Genomic DNA, 15,492 nt, shown 5'->3' with positions numbered 1-15,492 from the left:
AGTGTTTGCGCTTCTAGGTTTTAGTTTACCAAGGGAAGCCATTATCTGCTGCCTCTCACCTGGGGTGAATGGTTTATAATTTGCCTTTGGCTACACATCTGTTCCCCCTCGGGTTACTGGCGCTACGTTATGTTCTAATGCTTCCCACTCCTCTGGAGGAGCAGTTGGTCCCCGTTGTGTAAATTCATAAGGAGGTCGAGGAACAGTTTCCCCTCTCCATTGATTCTCTTCTAACACTGGGTTTCGTTTCTCCAGTTCCCTTACTCTGGATTCTAACTCTAATCTTTTAACTTCACTCCACTTTTTAAGTAGAGGCGACTACTTGCTCAATTAGACCAACTAACTGATGTACTAATAATACTCGTCTTCTTTCTCTTTTCCCCATCATCCACTTTTTCTGCTGTTCTAAGGTCTGAGAAGATCCCAGCCATCCCTTTGCATCCTCATAATTCAAGCTTGCCTGTCACATACATAAGAGATCCTCTCAGCTTCTTTATCTGTCATCTTGCCAACTTCACTACCCCCAGTCACTATGCCTTCTTGGCAACGTGTTTTAGGCATCATACGGCCACGATTACTCCCTAGTAAAGTGTGCTCTCTACCATAGGGACTTCACTACTCTGCCCGCTATTACTACTCTGCACTATGTTTCACTACCATCGCAGGGTTTCAATTTATATTCACAGCTCCACTATTACTGCCTCAATGTGTTTCTCCACCGGAGTCCGGCTCTAAGTCAGGGTTCATCAGCTCCTTTTCAGTACCACTTTACAACATTGACAGTTCAGTTGTTGTTCGTCCATTGTCAATCGATGAAGATCTTGAAACCGTTAGTCACTTTGACGCTGGTTATGGTGTGTCCAAAGATGACTGATCAGGCCAATTCGGGCACGGAATGTCCTGGCACATATTGGACAGACTTGTGTAGACACTGTAGTTGTTGCGCTGGTGGCTCTGAACTTGCGTAGCTCGCGCTTAAGTTGTGCTTCAGCAATGCACCTTGGCTGCCCATTCTCCCCCCCACCCCCGCTCACTAAATTCAAGCTCGACAGCCTTGGTGGATAAGGCAGCGCCAGGTAGGGCAGTTGTGCCAGCATTTCCCAGGTGGTCATGTCAATGTCAAGCGACTTCAGGGAGGCCTTCAGCATGTCTTTGAAATGTTTCTTCTGCCCTCCATGCAAGCGTCTTCCAGCAGAGAGTTCCCCAAAAAGGAGCTGCTTGGGTATCTGCTCGTCTGACATACGGATGACATGACCTGCCCACCGGGTCTGCGCTCTCATCTGCAGCGTGTGGACTGATGGTAGACTTGCTCTAGAGAGAACTTCAGTGTCTGGTACTTTGTCTTGCCAGATGCATAATATTCTGTGAAGACAAGTCATGTGGAAACGATAGGCATGCAAGACAGCTCATCGATACACAGTCCACGTTTCACAGGCACACAGAAAGGTAGTGAATATCACGGCACTATAGACCTTCAGTTTTGTTGCTGGGCTGATTCCTCGACATTCCCATACAGTGGAGCACAGTTTACCAAAAGCAGAACTTGCCTTTGTTATTCTGCAGTTAACTTCTGCATCAATAGTCACTGCTTGGGAGGGGGTGCTGCAAAGATAAAGTGAACTGGTCCACTGTCTGTAGTTTCTGCCCTTTGATTGTGATTATGGGTTCCGTGTACGGTGCATGAGGAGCAGGCTGGTGCATGACTTTGGTCTTTTTAATGTTGATGGTGAGTCCAAAGTTGCCACAAGCCATGGAAAATTTGTCCATTCTGACTTGCATCTCTGGCTCTGCGCCAGCATACAGGGCGCAGTCATTGGCAAAGAGGAAATCTCTCAGAACAGTCTCTTTCACTTTGGTAATAGCTTGAAGAGCTTCCCATCAACTCTGTACTTGAGGCTGATTCCAGCAACACTGTCCTGGAAGGCATCATTCAGCATAGCAGTAAACATCATGCTGAACAGTGTGGGTGCAAGCACACAGCCCTGTTTGATGCCATTGGTGACTGGGAATGCCTCAGAGGATTCTCCGCCATCCAGTACTCTGGCCATCATGGAAGTGACGTACCAGATGAATGAATTTGGGGTGTGTGTGTGTGTGTGTGTGTGTGTGTGTGTGTGTGTGTGTGTGTGTGGGGATGGGCAGCCAAACTTTGACATGGTCCTCCCCAGGCCTTGTCAGCTTAGTGTCAAAGGCTTTTGCAAGGTCAAAGGTTGTGCAGAGCTCGCGATTCTGCTCCTGACACTTCTCCTGAAGTTGGCACACAGCAAAAATCATGTCAGTAGTCCCATGACCTTTGTGGAAGCCACACTGTGACTCTGGAAGCAGGCCCAGCTCCAGATGAGTGACCAGGCGATTTAGCAGGACTCTTGCAAGGGTTTGTCCTGTGATGGAGCGCAGTGAGATTCCTCAGTGGTTGTCACATACTTGCTGATTGCCCTTCCTCTTGTAGAGGTGTACGATGGAAGCATTTTTAAGAACATAAGAAATAGGAGCAGGAGTAGGCCATCTAGCCCCTCGAGCCTGCCTCGCCATTCAATAAGATCACGGCTGATCTGTCATGTCTCAGTTCCACTTCCCCGCCCTCTCCCCATAACCATTAATCCCCTTGCCTATCAAAAACCTATCAACCCACGTCTTAAAAATATTTAGCGAGGCAGCCTCCACCACTTCAACGGGCAGAGAATTCCAGAGATTCACCACCCTTTGAGTGAAGAAGTTCCTCCTCAACTCCGTTCTAAACCGCCCCCCCCTTTATCCTGAGGCTGTGCCCTCTAGTCCTACTGTCCTTTCTGAGCGGGAAGAGTCTCTCCACCTCTATCCTATCCATCCCATTCATCATCTTATATGTCTCAATGAGATCTCCCCTCATTCTTCTAAACTCTAATGAGTACAAGCCCAGTTTATTCAGCCTCTCCTCATAGTTCAACCCCCTCAACTCCGGTATCAGCCTAGTAAACCTCCTCTGCCTCCCTCCAAGGCCAAAATATCCTTGCGTAAGTGCGGCGACCAAAACTGCACATAGTACTCCAGCTGCGGCCTCACCAGTGCCCTATACAGCTGCAGCAAGACCTCCCTACTTTTATATTCAATCCTCCTCGCTATGAAGGCCAGCATCCCATTTGCCTTCCTGACCACCTGCTGCACCTGTAGGCTGGGTTTTTGCAACTCATGCACAAGGACCCCGAGGTCCCTCTGCACCGTCGCATGCTGCAGTTTTTAAGTTCCTGAGGAAGGGATTCTTGCTTTCAAAAAGACTGGAACAAGTCGGTGAGCTGTTCGATAAGTACAGGACCAGCAGCTTTATAGATCTCTGCGGGTATGGATCTGCCCCTGGAAAACTGGCTGACAGCTTTCATGACTTCGACTACTAACAGTGGAAAATCCTTGGCACTGTTGATATCAACCTGGGAAATATTGTCTATTGCCTCATCGTTAATAGATGACGGTTGGTTGAGGATGGCTTCAAAAGTGTTCAGCCCATCTCCACAGGATCTGAGCCTTCTCTGTAATGAGAGTTGTACCATCTGTACTCAGGAGGGGGAATTCCCGAGAGATTGAGGTCTGTAGAGAGAGTGTTGAGGGCTTCATAGAACCGTTCAAGTCGTTTCTGTCAGCGGATCCCTGTATTTCGTCTGCCTTGGCGCTCAGCCAGGCATCCTGCATCTTATGCAGTTTATTCTGGACTGTCCTGCAAGCACTGGTAAAAGCATTTTTCTTGGCAGCTGAAGATGGGTCGTTCTGACAGGCCCGATGAAGACAGTGTTTTTCAACAAGTAGAGCCAATCATGCTGCTTGCGCATCTTCAGCGCAGACGTACGGATAGCATCCCTCAAGCGTTCCCAGTCGTCCTCAGCGCTGCCTGCAAGGTGTAGATCAGCAAGCTTGATTTTTAAGTCTTCAGCCAGTTCTGAAGCTATGCTTCTTTAGCTTGGCCGCACTGATTCTTTTCATAACCTTACTTCCTTGTGGTCGCCTCTTGGGTCTGATGCATTTTGGAGACAATGCGCCTGTGATTTGTCCAGCAGTCAGCACCACACATGGCCTTGGTCACTCTGACATCCTGTCTTTTCTCCCGACAATGACAGTCGATAAGATGCCAATGCTTAGAGAGGGGGTGCATCCAGGTCGTCTTGTTACGGGTAGGCAGACGGGAGGTTGTGTGCTGCACAGGCCTTCAGTAAGAATAGGTCATTACTGTTACACTTGCCCACCCCTTGCCTCCCAATGACTCCCTGCCAGATTGCAGAGTCACACCCTACTCTTGCATTGAAAATCACCAAGCAAGATCAGCTTGTTGGTACTGCTCACTGCTGATAGTAGGGAGTCTAGTTCTTCGTAGAACTTGTCTTTCATCTCGTCTGGGTTGTTTATTGTGGGGGCATAGATGCTGATCAGGGTGGCTTGACTTCTGTTCTGTTGCAAAAGCTGTAATGTCATAAGCCGGTCGTTCACACCCTTGGGTAGACTATCAAGTTTCTGAACAAGGTGACTCCTGACAGTGAATCCAACTCCAGCATCACGACGCTGATCACTGCCGCAACGTCTCTGGAGAAAAGCGCATCCACCTCCAGTTTCAGTCAACTGACCTATGTTGACAAGACGAGTTTCGCTCAGGGCTGCAATGTCAATGTTGTATCTTTCAAGCTCTCTGGCAACTAAGGCTGTTCTTCTCTCTTGGTTGTCCAAAAGCGTGTGCACGTTCCAAGTGCCAATGATAAGTGGTGTCACCTTGTGTTTTATTTTGTTTGTTCGACCGCAAGATGAGATTCCCACCAGTCGCGGTAAACTGGCCAGGGTGTAGTGAAGCAGTCAATGTTTAGGGCACCTTTTCTAGCCCCTTCCTCATTCTACAGAGGTGAGCAGTGCGTTCCTGTGGAGGACTACTCTGTCGCCCAGGTAGACATTGAGTTTCACTGCTGCTTTGGTCAGAGGAAAATGACCATTAGACCTGAGCCGCCTGTGTGCAGGTTCGTGACTATAGCTCCCAGTGTATCTACACCTGCTGCTTCATCGCTCGCCCATCGCCCGAGGATGATGTTGAAACTAGTGCCTGATTTGGATTAAAGTGAGGGAGAGTTGCGCAGCGTCAGCCTCATTCCCACTTCCCAATTCCCATCCAGATCCAGTGGCAAGACAAGAGTCAAGACAGCTGGAGGTGGGACTAGGTGCAGTGGATGACCAGGATGTCTTCTGTGTCTTGTCCTGCTCTTCGCGTTCCACGACACTTGCAGAGGCCGCCTTCTTGACCGTTGGACCTTCCGTTGGTCTCGTCCGCTCAATCCACCAGACTCATCTTCACATGCTAGGGTCGACAACTCCCTATCTCACCTAGGGTTGAGACTCGTCGGCTACCCTCACCTGGTTTAGCCAGCTTGTCGAGGCCGCTGTCGCATGCAAACAATCCAGTACCCAACTATACGAATTTTCATGCAAACAGGTGGCAACTCTGCATTTGTTCACCACTACAGAGTTTGATGTTAACCCACCTTTGCCACTTGTGCTTCACAATCCTAAGTGCCCTTGGTGCCTCTATGCCCACTTCATGGTCCTGACCTTCACATGGGAGATTTCCCCCCTTAACAACTGGTCTAAGGCTGCGCGTTTAAGACAGGCACTTCCTTGTCCTCCAGTTGGTCAGCACAAGTAACGGTTACTTGTCACAGTGAGCAGTTGTACTTATCGCTATACCATATACAATCAATACTTATCATTATAACTGCCCCTTAATTTTTAACCTCTTTTAATCTGTATTGTTGACCCCATCTGACTCCCACAGATTCAGTGATCTCTCCTCCGGCTTTCCACCCATAGCCAATCGATTAAGCTTACCAGCAATGAGATCCTTGTCGACTACGCCAATTATTGTGGGAAATTTACCACTTCGGAGTCAGATTTGGAAGTTTCAACAATATAGTTTTATTTCAGACAAAGCTTTGGGAGAAAGCACTAGTACTCTGCAGTACTTGGCAGCTACCTTCTCAACTACATAATGGTAGTTGATCATTTTTATACCTTTTAGACAATAGGCAATTCGGGCATTGGCCGTTAACAAATCATCATTACAAGCAGACAGGTATGGACATGGACTGTTACCATATCGTTGTTCATAGAATGGATACATTTATGCAGTTATGCCTTCTATCAGTGACTCGTTTTGATCTATACATTCAGTGGCTGATCTTGTTACATTTATGTCCCCATCTGACGCTGACCTTATTATCAGACTCATTGTTCTGGATCTGCTCTAATCCAGAGTGCCTCAAGCTCTGATCAGCTTCCTGCAACAATTCAGATACGATGTAGAGATGCCAGTGTTGGACTGGGGTAAACACAGTAAGAAGTCTCACAACTTCTTGAGAAGGTGAGAGGGCATGGGATCCAAGGGCCTTTGGCCTTGTGGATCCAGAATTGGCTTGCCTGCAGAAGGCAGAGAGTGGTTGTGGATGGGGCTTTTTCTGAATGGAGGTCAGTCACCAGCGGAGTGCCTCAAGGATCTGTTCTGGGACCCTTGTTGTTTGTCATTTTCATAAATGACCTGGATGAGGAGATGGAGGGATGGGTAAGTAAGTTTGCTGATGACACTAAGGTCGGTGGTGTTGTGGATGGTCTGGAAGGATGGAAAAAGTTGCAGCAGGACATGGATAGGATGCAGGACTGGGCGGAGAAGTGGCAGATGGACTTCAACGCGGATAAATGTGTAGTCGTCCATTTTGGCAGAACCAACGGGATGAACGAGTACACTATCAAGGGCAGAAGTCTGAGTAGTGTTGAAGAGCAGAAGGATCTAGGGGTCCGGGTCCACAGGACTCTTAAATCGGCCTCGCAGGTGGAGGAGGTGGTCAAGAAGGCGTATGGTGTACTGGCCTTCATTAATCGAGGGATTGAGTTTAGGAGTCAGGAGGTAATGCTGCAACTTTATAAGACCCTTGTCAGGCCTCATTTAGAGTATTGTGCGCAGTTCTGGTCGCCTCACTATAGGAAAGATGTAGAAGCTATTGAGAGGGTACAGAGGAGATTTACAAGGATGTTGCCTGGACTGGGAGGCATGCCTTATGAAGTTAGGTTGAGGGAGCTGGGACTCTTTTCCCTGGAGAGACGAAGGTTGAGAGGCGACCTGATAGAAGTTTACAAAATGTTGAGAGGAATAGATAGGGTGGACTCTCAGAGGCTATTTCCCCGGGTTGAAATGGTTGCTACGAGAGGACACAGATTTAAGGTGCAGGGAGGGAAGTTCAGAAGTGATGTTAGGGGTAAGTTTTTCACTCAGAGGGTGGTGAGTGAATGGAATCGGCTGCCGTCAGTGGTGGTGGAGGCGAACTCACTGGGGTCTTTTAAAAGACTTCTGGATGAGTATATGGGGTTTAATGAGATTGAGGGTTATAGATAGGTCTGTAGGTTGGTAGGTGTTGATGTGATCGGCGCAACTCGTAGGCCGAAGGGCCTGTTTGTGCTGTAGTGTTCTATGTTCTAACACCAGGTTGAAGTCCAACAGGTTTATTTGATAGTAAATGCCACAAACTTTTGGAACACTGTTCCTTCATCAAGTGAGTGGAAAGTTCTGATCGGAAACATTCTGTAAACTGAATAGCAGATTAGCTGTAAAGACTCATTTTAAATCGGTATTCTGTAAACTGTGTGAGCCTTTATATGCACACTTCCTGATCAGGACTTCCCACTCACCTGATGAAGGAACAGCGCTCTGAAAGCTTGTGGCATTTACCATCAAATAAATCTGTTGGACTTTAACCTGGTGTTGTGGCAATTCAGATATTGCAGGTTTTAACCTTTTGTGTAACTGTCTGTGCCTAAAGCCAGTGCCTCTTAATGTCCCTTCCCAAGTAACCCAAGTGTATGCCAGGTGTCCATTTTTAATTCCACCATAACAAGTCTATACCCAATCAAACTCATAGAAGGTCTTGTTTACAGTGCTCTCCAGCACCATTTCCACAGCAAAAGCCTGCTCATTAACGGTCAGCTTGGGTCCTGCCATGGCCATTCAGCTCCTGACCACATTAGTCTTGGTTCAAACAAGGATAAAATAAAGTAATCCAAGGAGGTGAGGTGAAAGTGATTGTAATTGACATCAAGGCAACATTTGACTGTGTAGTGTTATAACCATGGAGATCAAACAAAAATCAAACTAAGCGAATGATGTCTGAGAAAATCAATGGACAAGATTTCATTTTGTATAACTTTAAATTTATCAAACTAAAGTCAACATAAAGTAAACATTTATGAATTAATAGCTATTTGCAGACATTATAACATATTAAATAGCAAATGCAACGTATATTTCATGGATTTACTAAGCAATGCCAATCAAATCAGATCATCAATTTCATCCACAAAGACCTTCAAAGCTCTGAACTTGCAGAAATTTCAGCTCCTTTCTTTCAATGATTTAGTCTCCAATCCTCATGCGACATTTCCGAAGTAACCTGAGTTCCAAAGGACAGTCTTCACTAAATTTTGATTTATTACTGTGACATGTAGTATACAGTGAAAAATATTGTTTCTTACGTGCTATACCGAAAGCATACTGTTCATAGAGAAGGAAACAAGCGAGTGCATAATGTAGTGTTACAGTCATAGCGTAGAGGAAGATCAACTTAATGCAAGGTCGGTCCATTCAAAAGTCTGATGGCAGCAGGGAAGAAGCGGTTCTTGAGTCGTTTGGCATGTGACCTCAGATTTTTGTAACTTTTCCCCAAAGGAAGGTGGTGGAAGAGAGAATGTCCGGAGTGCATGGAGTCCTTAATTACGCTGGCTGCGGGAAGCGTGGACAGAGTCAATGGATGGAAGACTGGTTTGTGAGATGGATTGGGCTACATTCACAACCTTTTGTAGGTCTTGAGCAGAGCAGGAGCCATACCAAGTTGTGATACAACCAGAAAGAATGCTTTCGTTGGTGCATCTGTAAAAGTTGGACAGATATGCCAAATTTCCTTAGTCTTCTGAGAAAGTAGAGGCGTTGGTGAGCTTTCTTAATTATAGTGTTGGCGAGGGGGGAAGATCAGGACAGGTTGGTGGTGATCTGGTCACCTAAACACTTGAAGCTGTCAACAATTTCTACTCCATCCCTGTTGATGTAGGCATGTTCTCCTTTACACTTCCTGAAGTCAATGACAATCTCCTTCATCTTACTGACATTGAGGAAAGATTATTGTTGCCACACCAGTTCACCAGATTCTCTATCTCATTCCTGTACTTGTATCATTGTTTGAGATCTAACCCACTACAGTGGTATCATCAGCAAGCTTGAAAATCAAATTGGAGGGGAATTTGGCTGCACAGTCATAGGTGTATAAGGAGTCTAGTAGGGGGCTGAGAACACAGCTTTGTGGGGCACCGGTGTTGAGGATAATCGTGGAAGAGATGTTGTTGCCTATCCTTACTGATTGTGGTCTGAGTTAGGAAGTTCAGGATCCAGTTGCAGAGGGAGGCGCTGAGCCCCAGGAGTTTGGAGATGCATTTCGTAGGAATGTTGGCGGCTGAGCTGTAGTCGATAAATAGGAATCTGACAAAGATGTCCTTGTTATCTAGATGTTCCAGGGTTGAGTGCAGAGTCTATTGTGGACCTGTTGCAGTGATAGGCAAACTGCAGCGGATCTAGGTAGTCCAGGAAGCTGGAATTGATTCATGCCTTTGAAGCACTTCATAACAATGAATGTCAGAGTCACCAGCCAACAGTCATTAAGGCATGCTGTTTGGTTTTTCTTAGGGAGTGGGAGGTCTCACAGCATCTGTGGAAAGAGAATCGACTTCAAGTCCAGATGACCCTTTGGACTCAAAACATTGGCTCAACACTCTTGCTACAGCTGCTGTCAGACCCATTGAGATTTTCCAAGATTTTTCATTTTTGTTTCATATTCTAGCATCCACAGTATTTTGCTTCTATTTTAAGAATTACTTGAGCCTGTTTTGCATTCCACAGCATGGGTTACCGGCCTCCAGCCAATTAGCTGGCACCTATTCCATCACAGTGGCATCAAGAACCCTTGACAAAATTCAAATCAAATCAGGTAGAAAATTCCTCACTGATTCCAGCCATACCCAGCACAAAGGAAGATGATGTGGGTATTGGAAATCAATTATCTCAGCCCCTGGTCATTGCTATAGTGATGCCCGAGCCCCAACCATATTCAGGTGCTTCAATGACCTTCCTTCCATCATTAGGTCACAAACTTCAAGCAACAATCACCTCCAACAAGTAAATCCATCCACATCCGCTTGACACTCAATGGCATTAACATCGTCAAATCCCACAATCATCCATCAGAAACTTAACTGGTCCAGCCATATTAATATTCTGGTTACAAGAACTAATCAGAGGATATGGGAAGTAACTTGTCTCCTGACTCCCTAAAGTCTGTCCATCATCTACAGAATAAAAGAGAGAAGTGTGACGGAATACTCTCCATTTGCCCAGATGGGTGAAGCTCGAAAGCAATAGTGAAGTAGCTTGACACCATCCAAGATAACACAGCTTGCTTGATCGGTGTTTTAAGAGGCCTTTATGCCTAGCAGTATGACATCATGAGAAGGGAAACATGCCATGTGACCCTGTATTCATTTCACCTATGTTTTAAGCAGTACATACACACACACACATATACCCCAGAACTCTATGTGCAACAGCTCACATCTGTCTAACCTTAATAAACGAAAGTGTTTACCAAATCCCTATGAGTGAATGGTTCTTTGTACAGTAAATAAGCCTAAGGGGTATTGTATCATTGTAAGAACACAACAATTGACACCCCATCCACCAATGTAAAATTTGCTCCCCCCACTACCCAAGATACAATGGCAGCAGTGTGTATCACTTACAAGGTACCCTGCAGCACTCCACTAATGCTCTTTGCAAAGAATTTTCAAAACTCACAACCTCTGCCAAGAACAGGGACAGCAGACTCATGGGGACACTACCACCTGCAATTTCCCCTCCAAGCCAAACACTGTCCCAACTTGAAACCATTTAGCTGTTCACTTCACTGTAATTAGCTTAAAAACCTGGAACTCCTTCCCTAAAAGCGCTGTTGGTGCACCTCCACCAGACAGACTTTAGTGATTAAAGACAACAGCTTTTACACCATTACCTTCTCAAGGCCAAATAGGGACAGGAACAAACACGGGCCTTGCCAGTAACACTAACATACCATGCAAGTATATAGAACAAATGTTCCAATTTTGAATTTAACAGCTTAAAATGAAGTAGCCTGGTATAATTGCTGCCTGCACATTTGTGACAGGTTGTGGAAAACCAGTATTCCTCAGTCAAATAATCCCTGCTGGAATATATTGTATTTCACGTGACAAAACTGCATTGACTGTGTTGCTCAATCATAGGCCGGAATGCTCCATCCTCACCTACAGCTGGGATTCTCCAGTCCCACTATAGTGAATGGAGATTTAGTTGCATGCCAAATTCTCTGTTCTTGCTGGCAGCAGTGGTGGGGCATAAGAGATTGGAGTCTTCTGATACTTAACATCTTTATTCACAGCTGGAAAATGGTCACTTGGGTAGGCTGCAAATAGCAGGGGAGTATTACCTTGTGTGACTCAGTGATTTCAGGAATGTAGAAATGATATTTCTTAAAATCATATGTATACCTTCACCCAATTATTTTTAGCATGAAGTATTAACATAAATTCATTATGAAGATGTATTGAATAGTATTTGTACACCCCTTGTGGTGCTAACCAGCTTTGATTTGTTACTATTATTTATCAGCAAAATCTATTTATGGAATTGAGGTGGTATTGGAGTAATTGGGTGTTGCTAAGGTTGAAAGGCCAGAATGCAGCACCCAACGTTCACTACTGAATTCAGTTTTGTTTTGGCTTAAATTTTGTGTACCCTATTCCAAAGTCCAATTTTGAAAATTTGAAATGAAATGGGATATTCATCAAACCGTAAAAAGAAATATTCAGACTTTGGGAAATATACAGACAGGTTAACAGCATGACCAGACAAAAGTAATTTAGCACAGGCAACTAACAGCTAATGCATTTGGTTGTAACAGAAAATGAAACCAAGGATTCAATTCAGTGAAAAGCAAATACCCTTAGAGTGAAATACCAGGACACGAAGAAGTAGGTTTCAAGAAAGGCCTAAAGGAGGAAAGAAAAGTAAAATGGCTGAAAGGTTGAGAAAGAAATCTCTAAATTTTGGGCTGAAACAGGTGACGACATGGCTACCAAATGAAGTGCCTAAAATCAACAATGCACAAGATGCAGAGATCTGTTATGGAGTTGAAGACAATTACACAGATCCGATGGGGCAAAGCTATTTGGGATTGGAAAACAAGTATAAAAACTCTAAAATCATGGCTTATCGATGCACAGTTTTTTAAATATTACACAGCCATGTGACTTTTCCTTCAACTTTGGTTTAATATTTAATCCAGCTAATAGATTAATTTATACAAAAAGTTAGGCTACAACTAAGTATTGGATGACCAATTATAGAGCAGACATTAGTTCCTCAAAGAACTGATAATATAAATTCATCAGGCTACCTTTTCTAACTGCTCCATTACCCCTTGCTAATCCCTACCTATACAAATGACCATTATGCTATTCCAGCAAAACTCTCCCCTGTGTATTGAAGTGGAGAATAGCTGATTAGAAAATGCAGTTTCAGAGGGCATTTTGAAGATATGCTACACCTGGCAAAGGGGTCTTTTTGTCCATGAACTCCTTTCATTATCCATTTCTCTAAACCCACCCTCAGCAGGAGGTAGTGGCACAACTACAGCATGCTTGGGATGGGAAACTGAGAAATGTACAATGCTAGAACTATTTCCATCACAGCAGAAAATATTAAGAAAATTTTATTTTGCAAGAAATAAAATATATTTTCCTGTTTGGATAATGAGATGCCATGATTTAGTGTCAGCAGGCATGGCAAGGAAACCATTTTTTTAAAGCAAAATTTCCAGTATAACCCAAAGACGCCAGATTATGATCCAAATGATAATCACATTACCCTGATGTCCTTGTACAAATTACGTCTTTGAAAGTTTTTTCCCCCAAAATGTAGAGAGTAGTGGAGGCAGAAACTACGCTTAAAAAGAGAAATAGTTAAGCAGAGGAAAAGTATCGTGTTATGTCAGCGGTGCAGCAGTTTGGTTTATTTCGAATTGTTCCTATTAATAATGTAGCACAGCCAGGGTGGGTCAATCGGTGTTGGTAAACGTGTTTGTTTGGTTGCTTAAGGGGAAATGTTGTTTGTAAAACGACTGCTACATTTACCAACACAAAAAGTAATTCGTTTTGAGAAACACTTTTGAGTCAGCTCAGTCATGCTATACAGAGTATGGATGAGAGTTTATATCAAATTCGCTGATCTGTCCCTTCGTTATTTAAAAGGTACCATCTGACTGCACCCTTTTTCAAACAGTAAAATATTTGCAAACCAAAATAATTGTTCAAGTTATTCAATTTGTAATAAAAACGCAAATGCAGAATTTATAACCAGTTTTCTTGAACTAAAAAGGGACTTTTGTATGACAGCAACTTAGCTTTCAAAAAATTAACTAGTTCTGATAGCCAAAACAAATCTCAATGGTATATAATAGTTAAAGTAGCTAGACAAACTTAGACACAGCTGCTAGAACTATGTTTAAACTATGTATAAAGTACAAACTCGTAAATAAATTACCGAACAGATAATCAATGTGCCTATCTTATGTAAAGACCTCCCAAGATCAGAGAAATTGTAAAAGGACGTCACAGCAAATGTGACGCTCTTATCCGAGATCACACTAGCTACTCTGTTGCCTTCCAGTTGTGGAATTTTCCTGGTCAAGAAGTGTTCTCACTTACTTCGATAACGTATTTGTTATGTCTTTCACATTGTTCCCTCTTTGACTTAAAAAGTACGCCTAGCCTCATTTTAAACTGTTATTTCGTAACACAGCAAGAGAAATGAACAACGGTTAAACCGACTCTCTCTACACAAATGCCGTTCTTTCTTATCAGTTCACAGCAAATATAGCAAAACACTTCCTGCAAACAAAGGGGGAGGGGCGGGAGTTCCACTTCAAACGTGTCCTGGGGTTTGCAAAATAAACTCAAAACGCCTGGGAAAAAAACACATAAGTTCCCGAAATTCTTGTCATAACATCAAGCCAGTTAATATCAAAAGTATAGAACTTGTACAGAGATATGAACGTTGACTTCCTGCATTGCGGCACTCATACTAATCCTCCGTCCATAATTTATCCTCATTGCCTAAATAACTCCATAATCGATTCATTTCCACTCATATTTGTTACTTGCGAAAGAAAAGGAGGACCGGGTATTTCCCTTTCCTCGGGTTTTGTACCTTGACTTGGATGCTACTGTTTCAGACCGAGCGGCTGGGATTCCTCGCCATGTCCGCACACACTGGTCTCCTGGGTGAAATCAGCCGTGCCGCTACTCAGGTGTGCGCGTGTTCGGTCCCTCGCGAGCGCTTCCTGCACCTGCCCAGGAGCGGAGCAGCTGCTTTCCCCTGTCTCCAGTACAGCACTTTCCACCTGGGCTGAACCGGACACTTCCCTCCCTCCCTCACACACACAGCGGATGCTTCAGCGGACACCGTAACCAAACAGCTAGAGCACTCTGGGACAAGCTGTTCCTGGAAGGCTCAGCGAAAAAAAAAGAAAAGCAGAAATACAACAATTTAGTTCCGGCTGATTATCAAGTTCTTTCAATGAAAGTGCTTGAAGTATTGCGTAAAAGGAAGTGCACAGAGAACCGTAAGACCTTACTGTATTGGTCAAAATTTCCACCGTAGGACCGATTACACCCTATGTGTAATGACCGATACAGTGCTGCAGAAACTACCAATTGTCGCTGTTTTGCCTAATGTTTTCAGGCATTTCGGTGTCAGTGGCTCCCTGAACTATTCACACACTTCTGGGAAGCATCTGTCCTAAGTTTCAAGAAATAGTGTCAAAGACCCATAATTTACACTCTCGCCGCTTCTTCAGGGCGCGGTGGCAAAATCCAGGAACTCCCTTCCTATCAGTCCTGCGTATGTACATTTAAACCACATGGACTGCTGAGTTCAAGAACCTTCGCAAGTTCTTGAGGCCCTGGTCAATAAGAAGAAAGAGGCGTATGACATGCATAGACAGCTGGGATTAAGTGAATCTCTGGAAGAATATAGGGGGTGTCCGAGTAGAGTTAAGAGAGAAATCAGGAAGGCAAAAAGGGGACATGAAATTGTTTTGGTAGATAAGGCAAAGGAGAATCCAAAGAACTTCTACAAGTACATAAAGGGCAAAAGAGTAACAAGGGAGAGAGTGGGGCCTCTAAAGGTCATCAACAAGGTCATCTACGTGCAGATTCACAAGAGATGGGTGAGATCCTAATTGAATATTTCTCATCAGCGTTTACTATTGAGAAAAGCATGGATGATAGGGGACTTGGGAAAATAAATAGTGATGTCTTGCGGAGTGTACATATTACAGAGAAGGAGATGCTGGTGGTCTTACAGCG

General features: G+C 44.4%; 1 protein-coding gene across 1 annotated transcript in view; it reads right to left on the bottom strand.

Moving 5' to 3' along the window:
* The window catches only part of LOC145342369 (tyrosine-protein kinase Tec-like), a 152,824-nt gene extending 137,921 nt beyond the window's left edge, over positions 1-14,903 (bottom strand). Inside the window, exons 1-2 of the mRNA XM_080187901.1 lie at positions 14,760-14,903; positions 14,333-14,626 (exon numbers count right to left, since the gene is read on the bottom strand). The gene's annotated coding sequence lies outside the window, so the exon portion shown is untranslated. The remainder of the gene's footprint in view (positions 1-14,332; positions 14,627-14,759) is intronic.
* Positions 14,904-15,492: the final 589 nt, after the last annotated feature.

This window comes from Carcharhinus amblyrhynchos, chromosome 1 (genome assembly GCF_965287045.1).
Source record: "Carcharhinus amblyrhynchos chromosome 1, sCarAmb.v2.hapA, whole genome shotgun sequence".
NCBI classification, from domain to species: domain Eukaryota; kingdom Metazoa; phylum Chordata; class Chondrichthyes; order Carcharhiniformes; family Carcharhinidae; genus Carcharhinus; species Carcharhinus amblyrhynchos.
The sequence above is the reverse complement of the archived record's forward strand: the minus strand, read 5'-3'. Positions and strand labels throughout refer to the sequence as shown.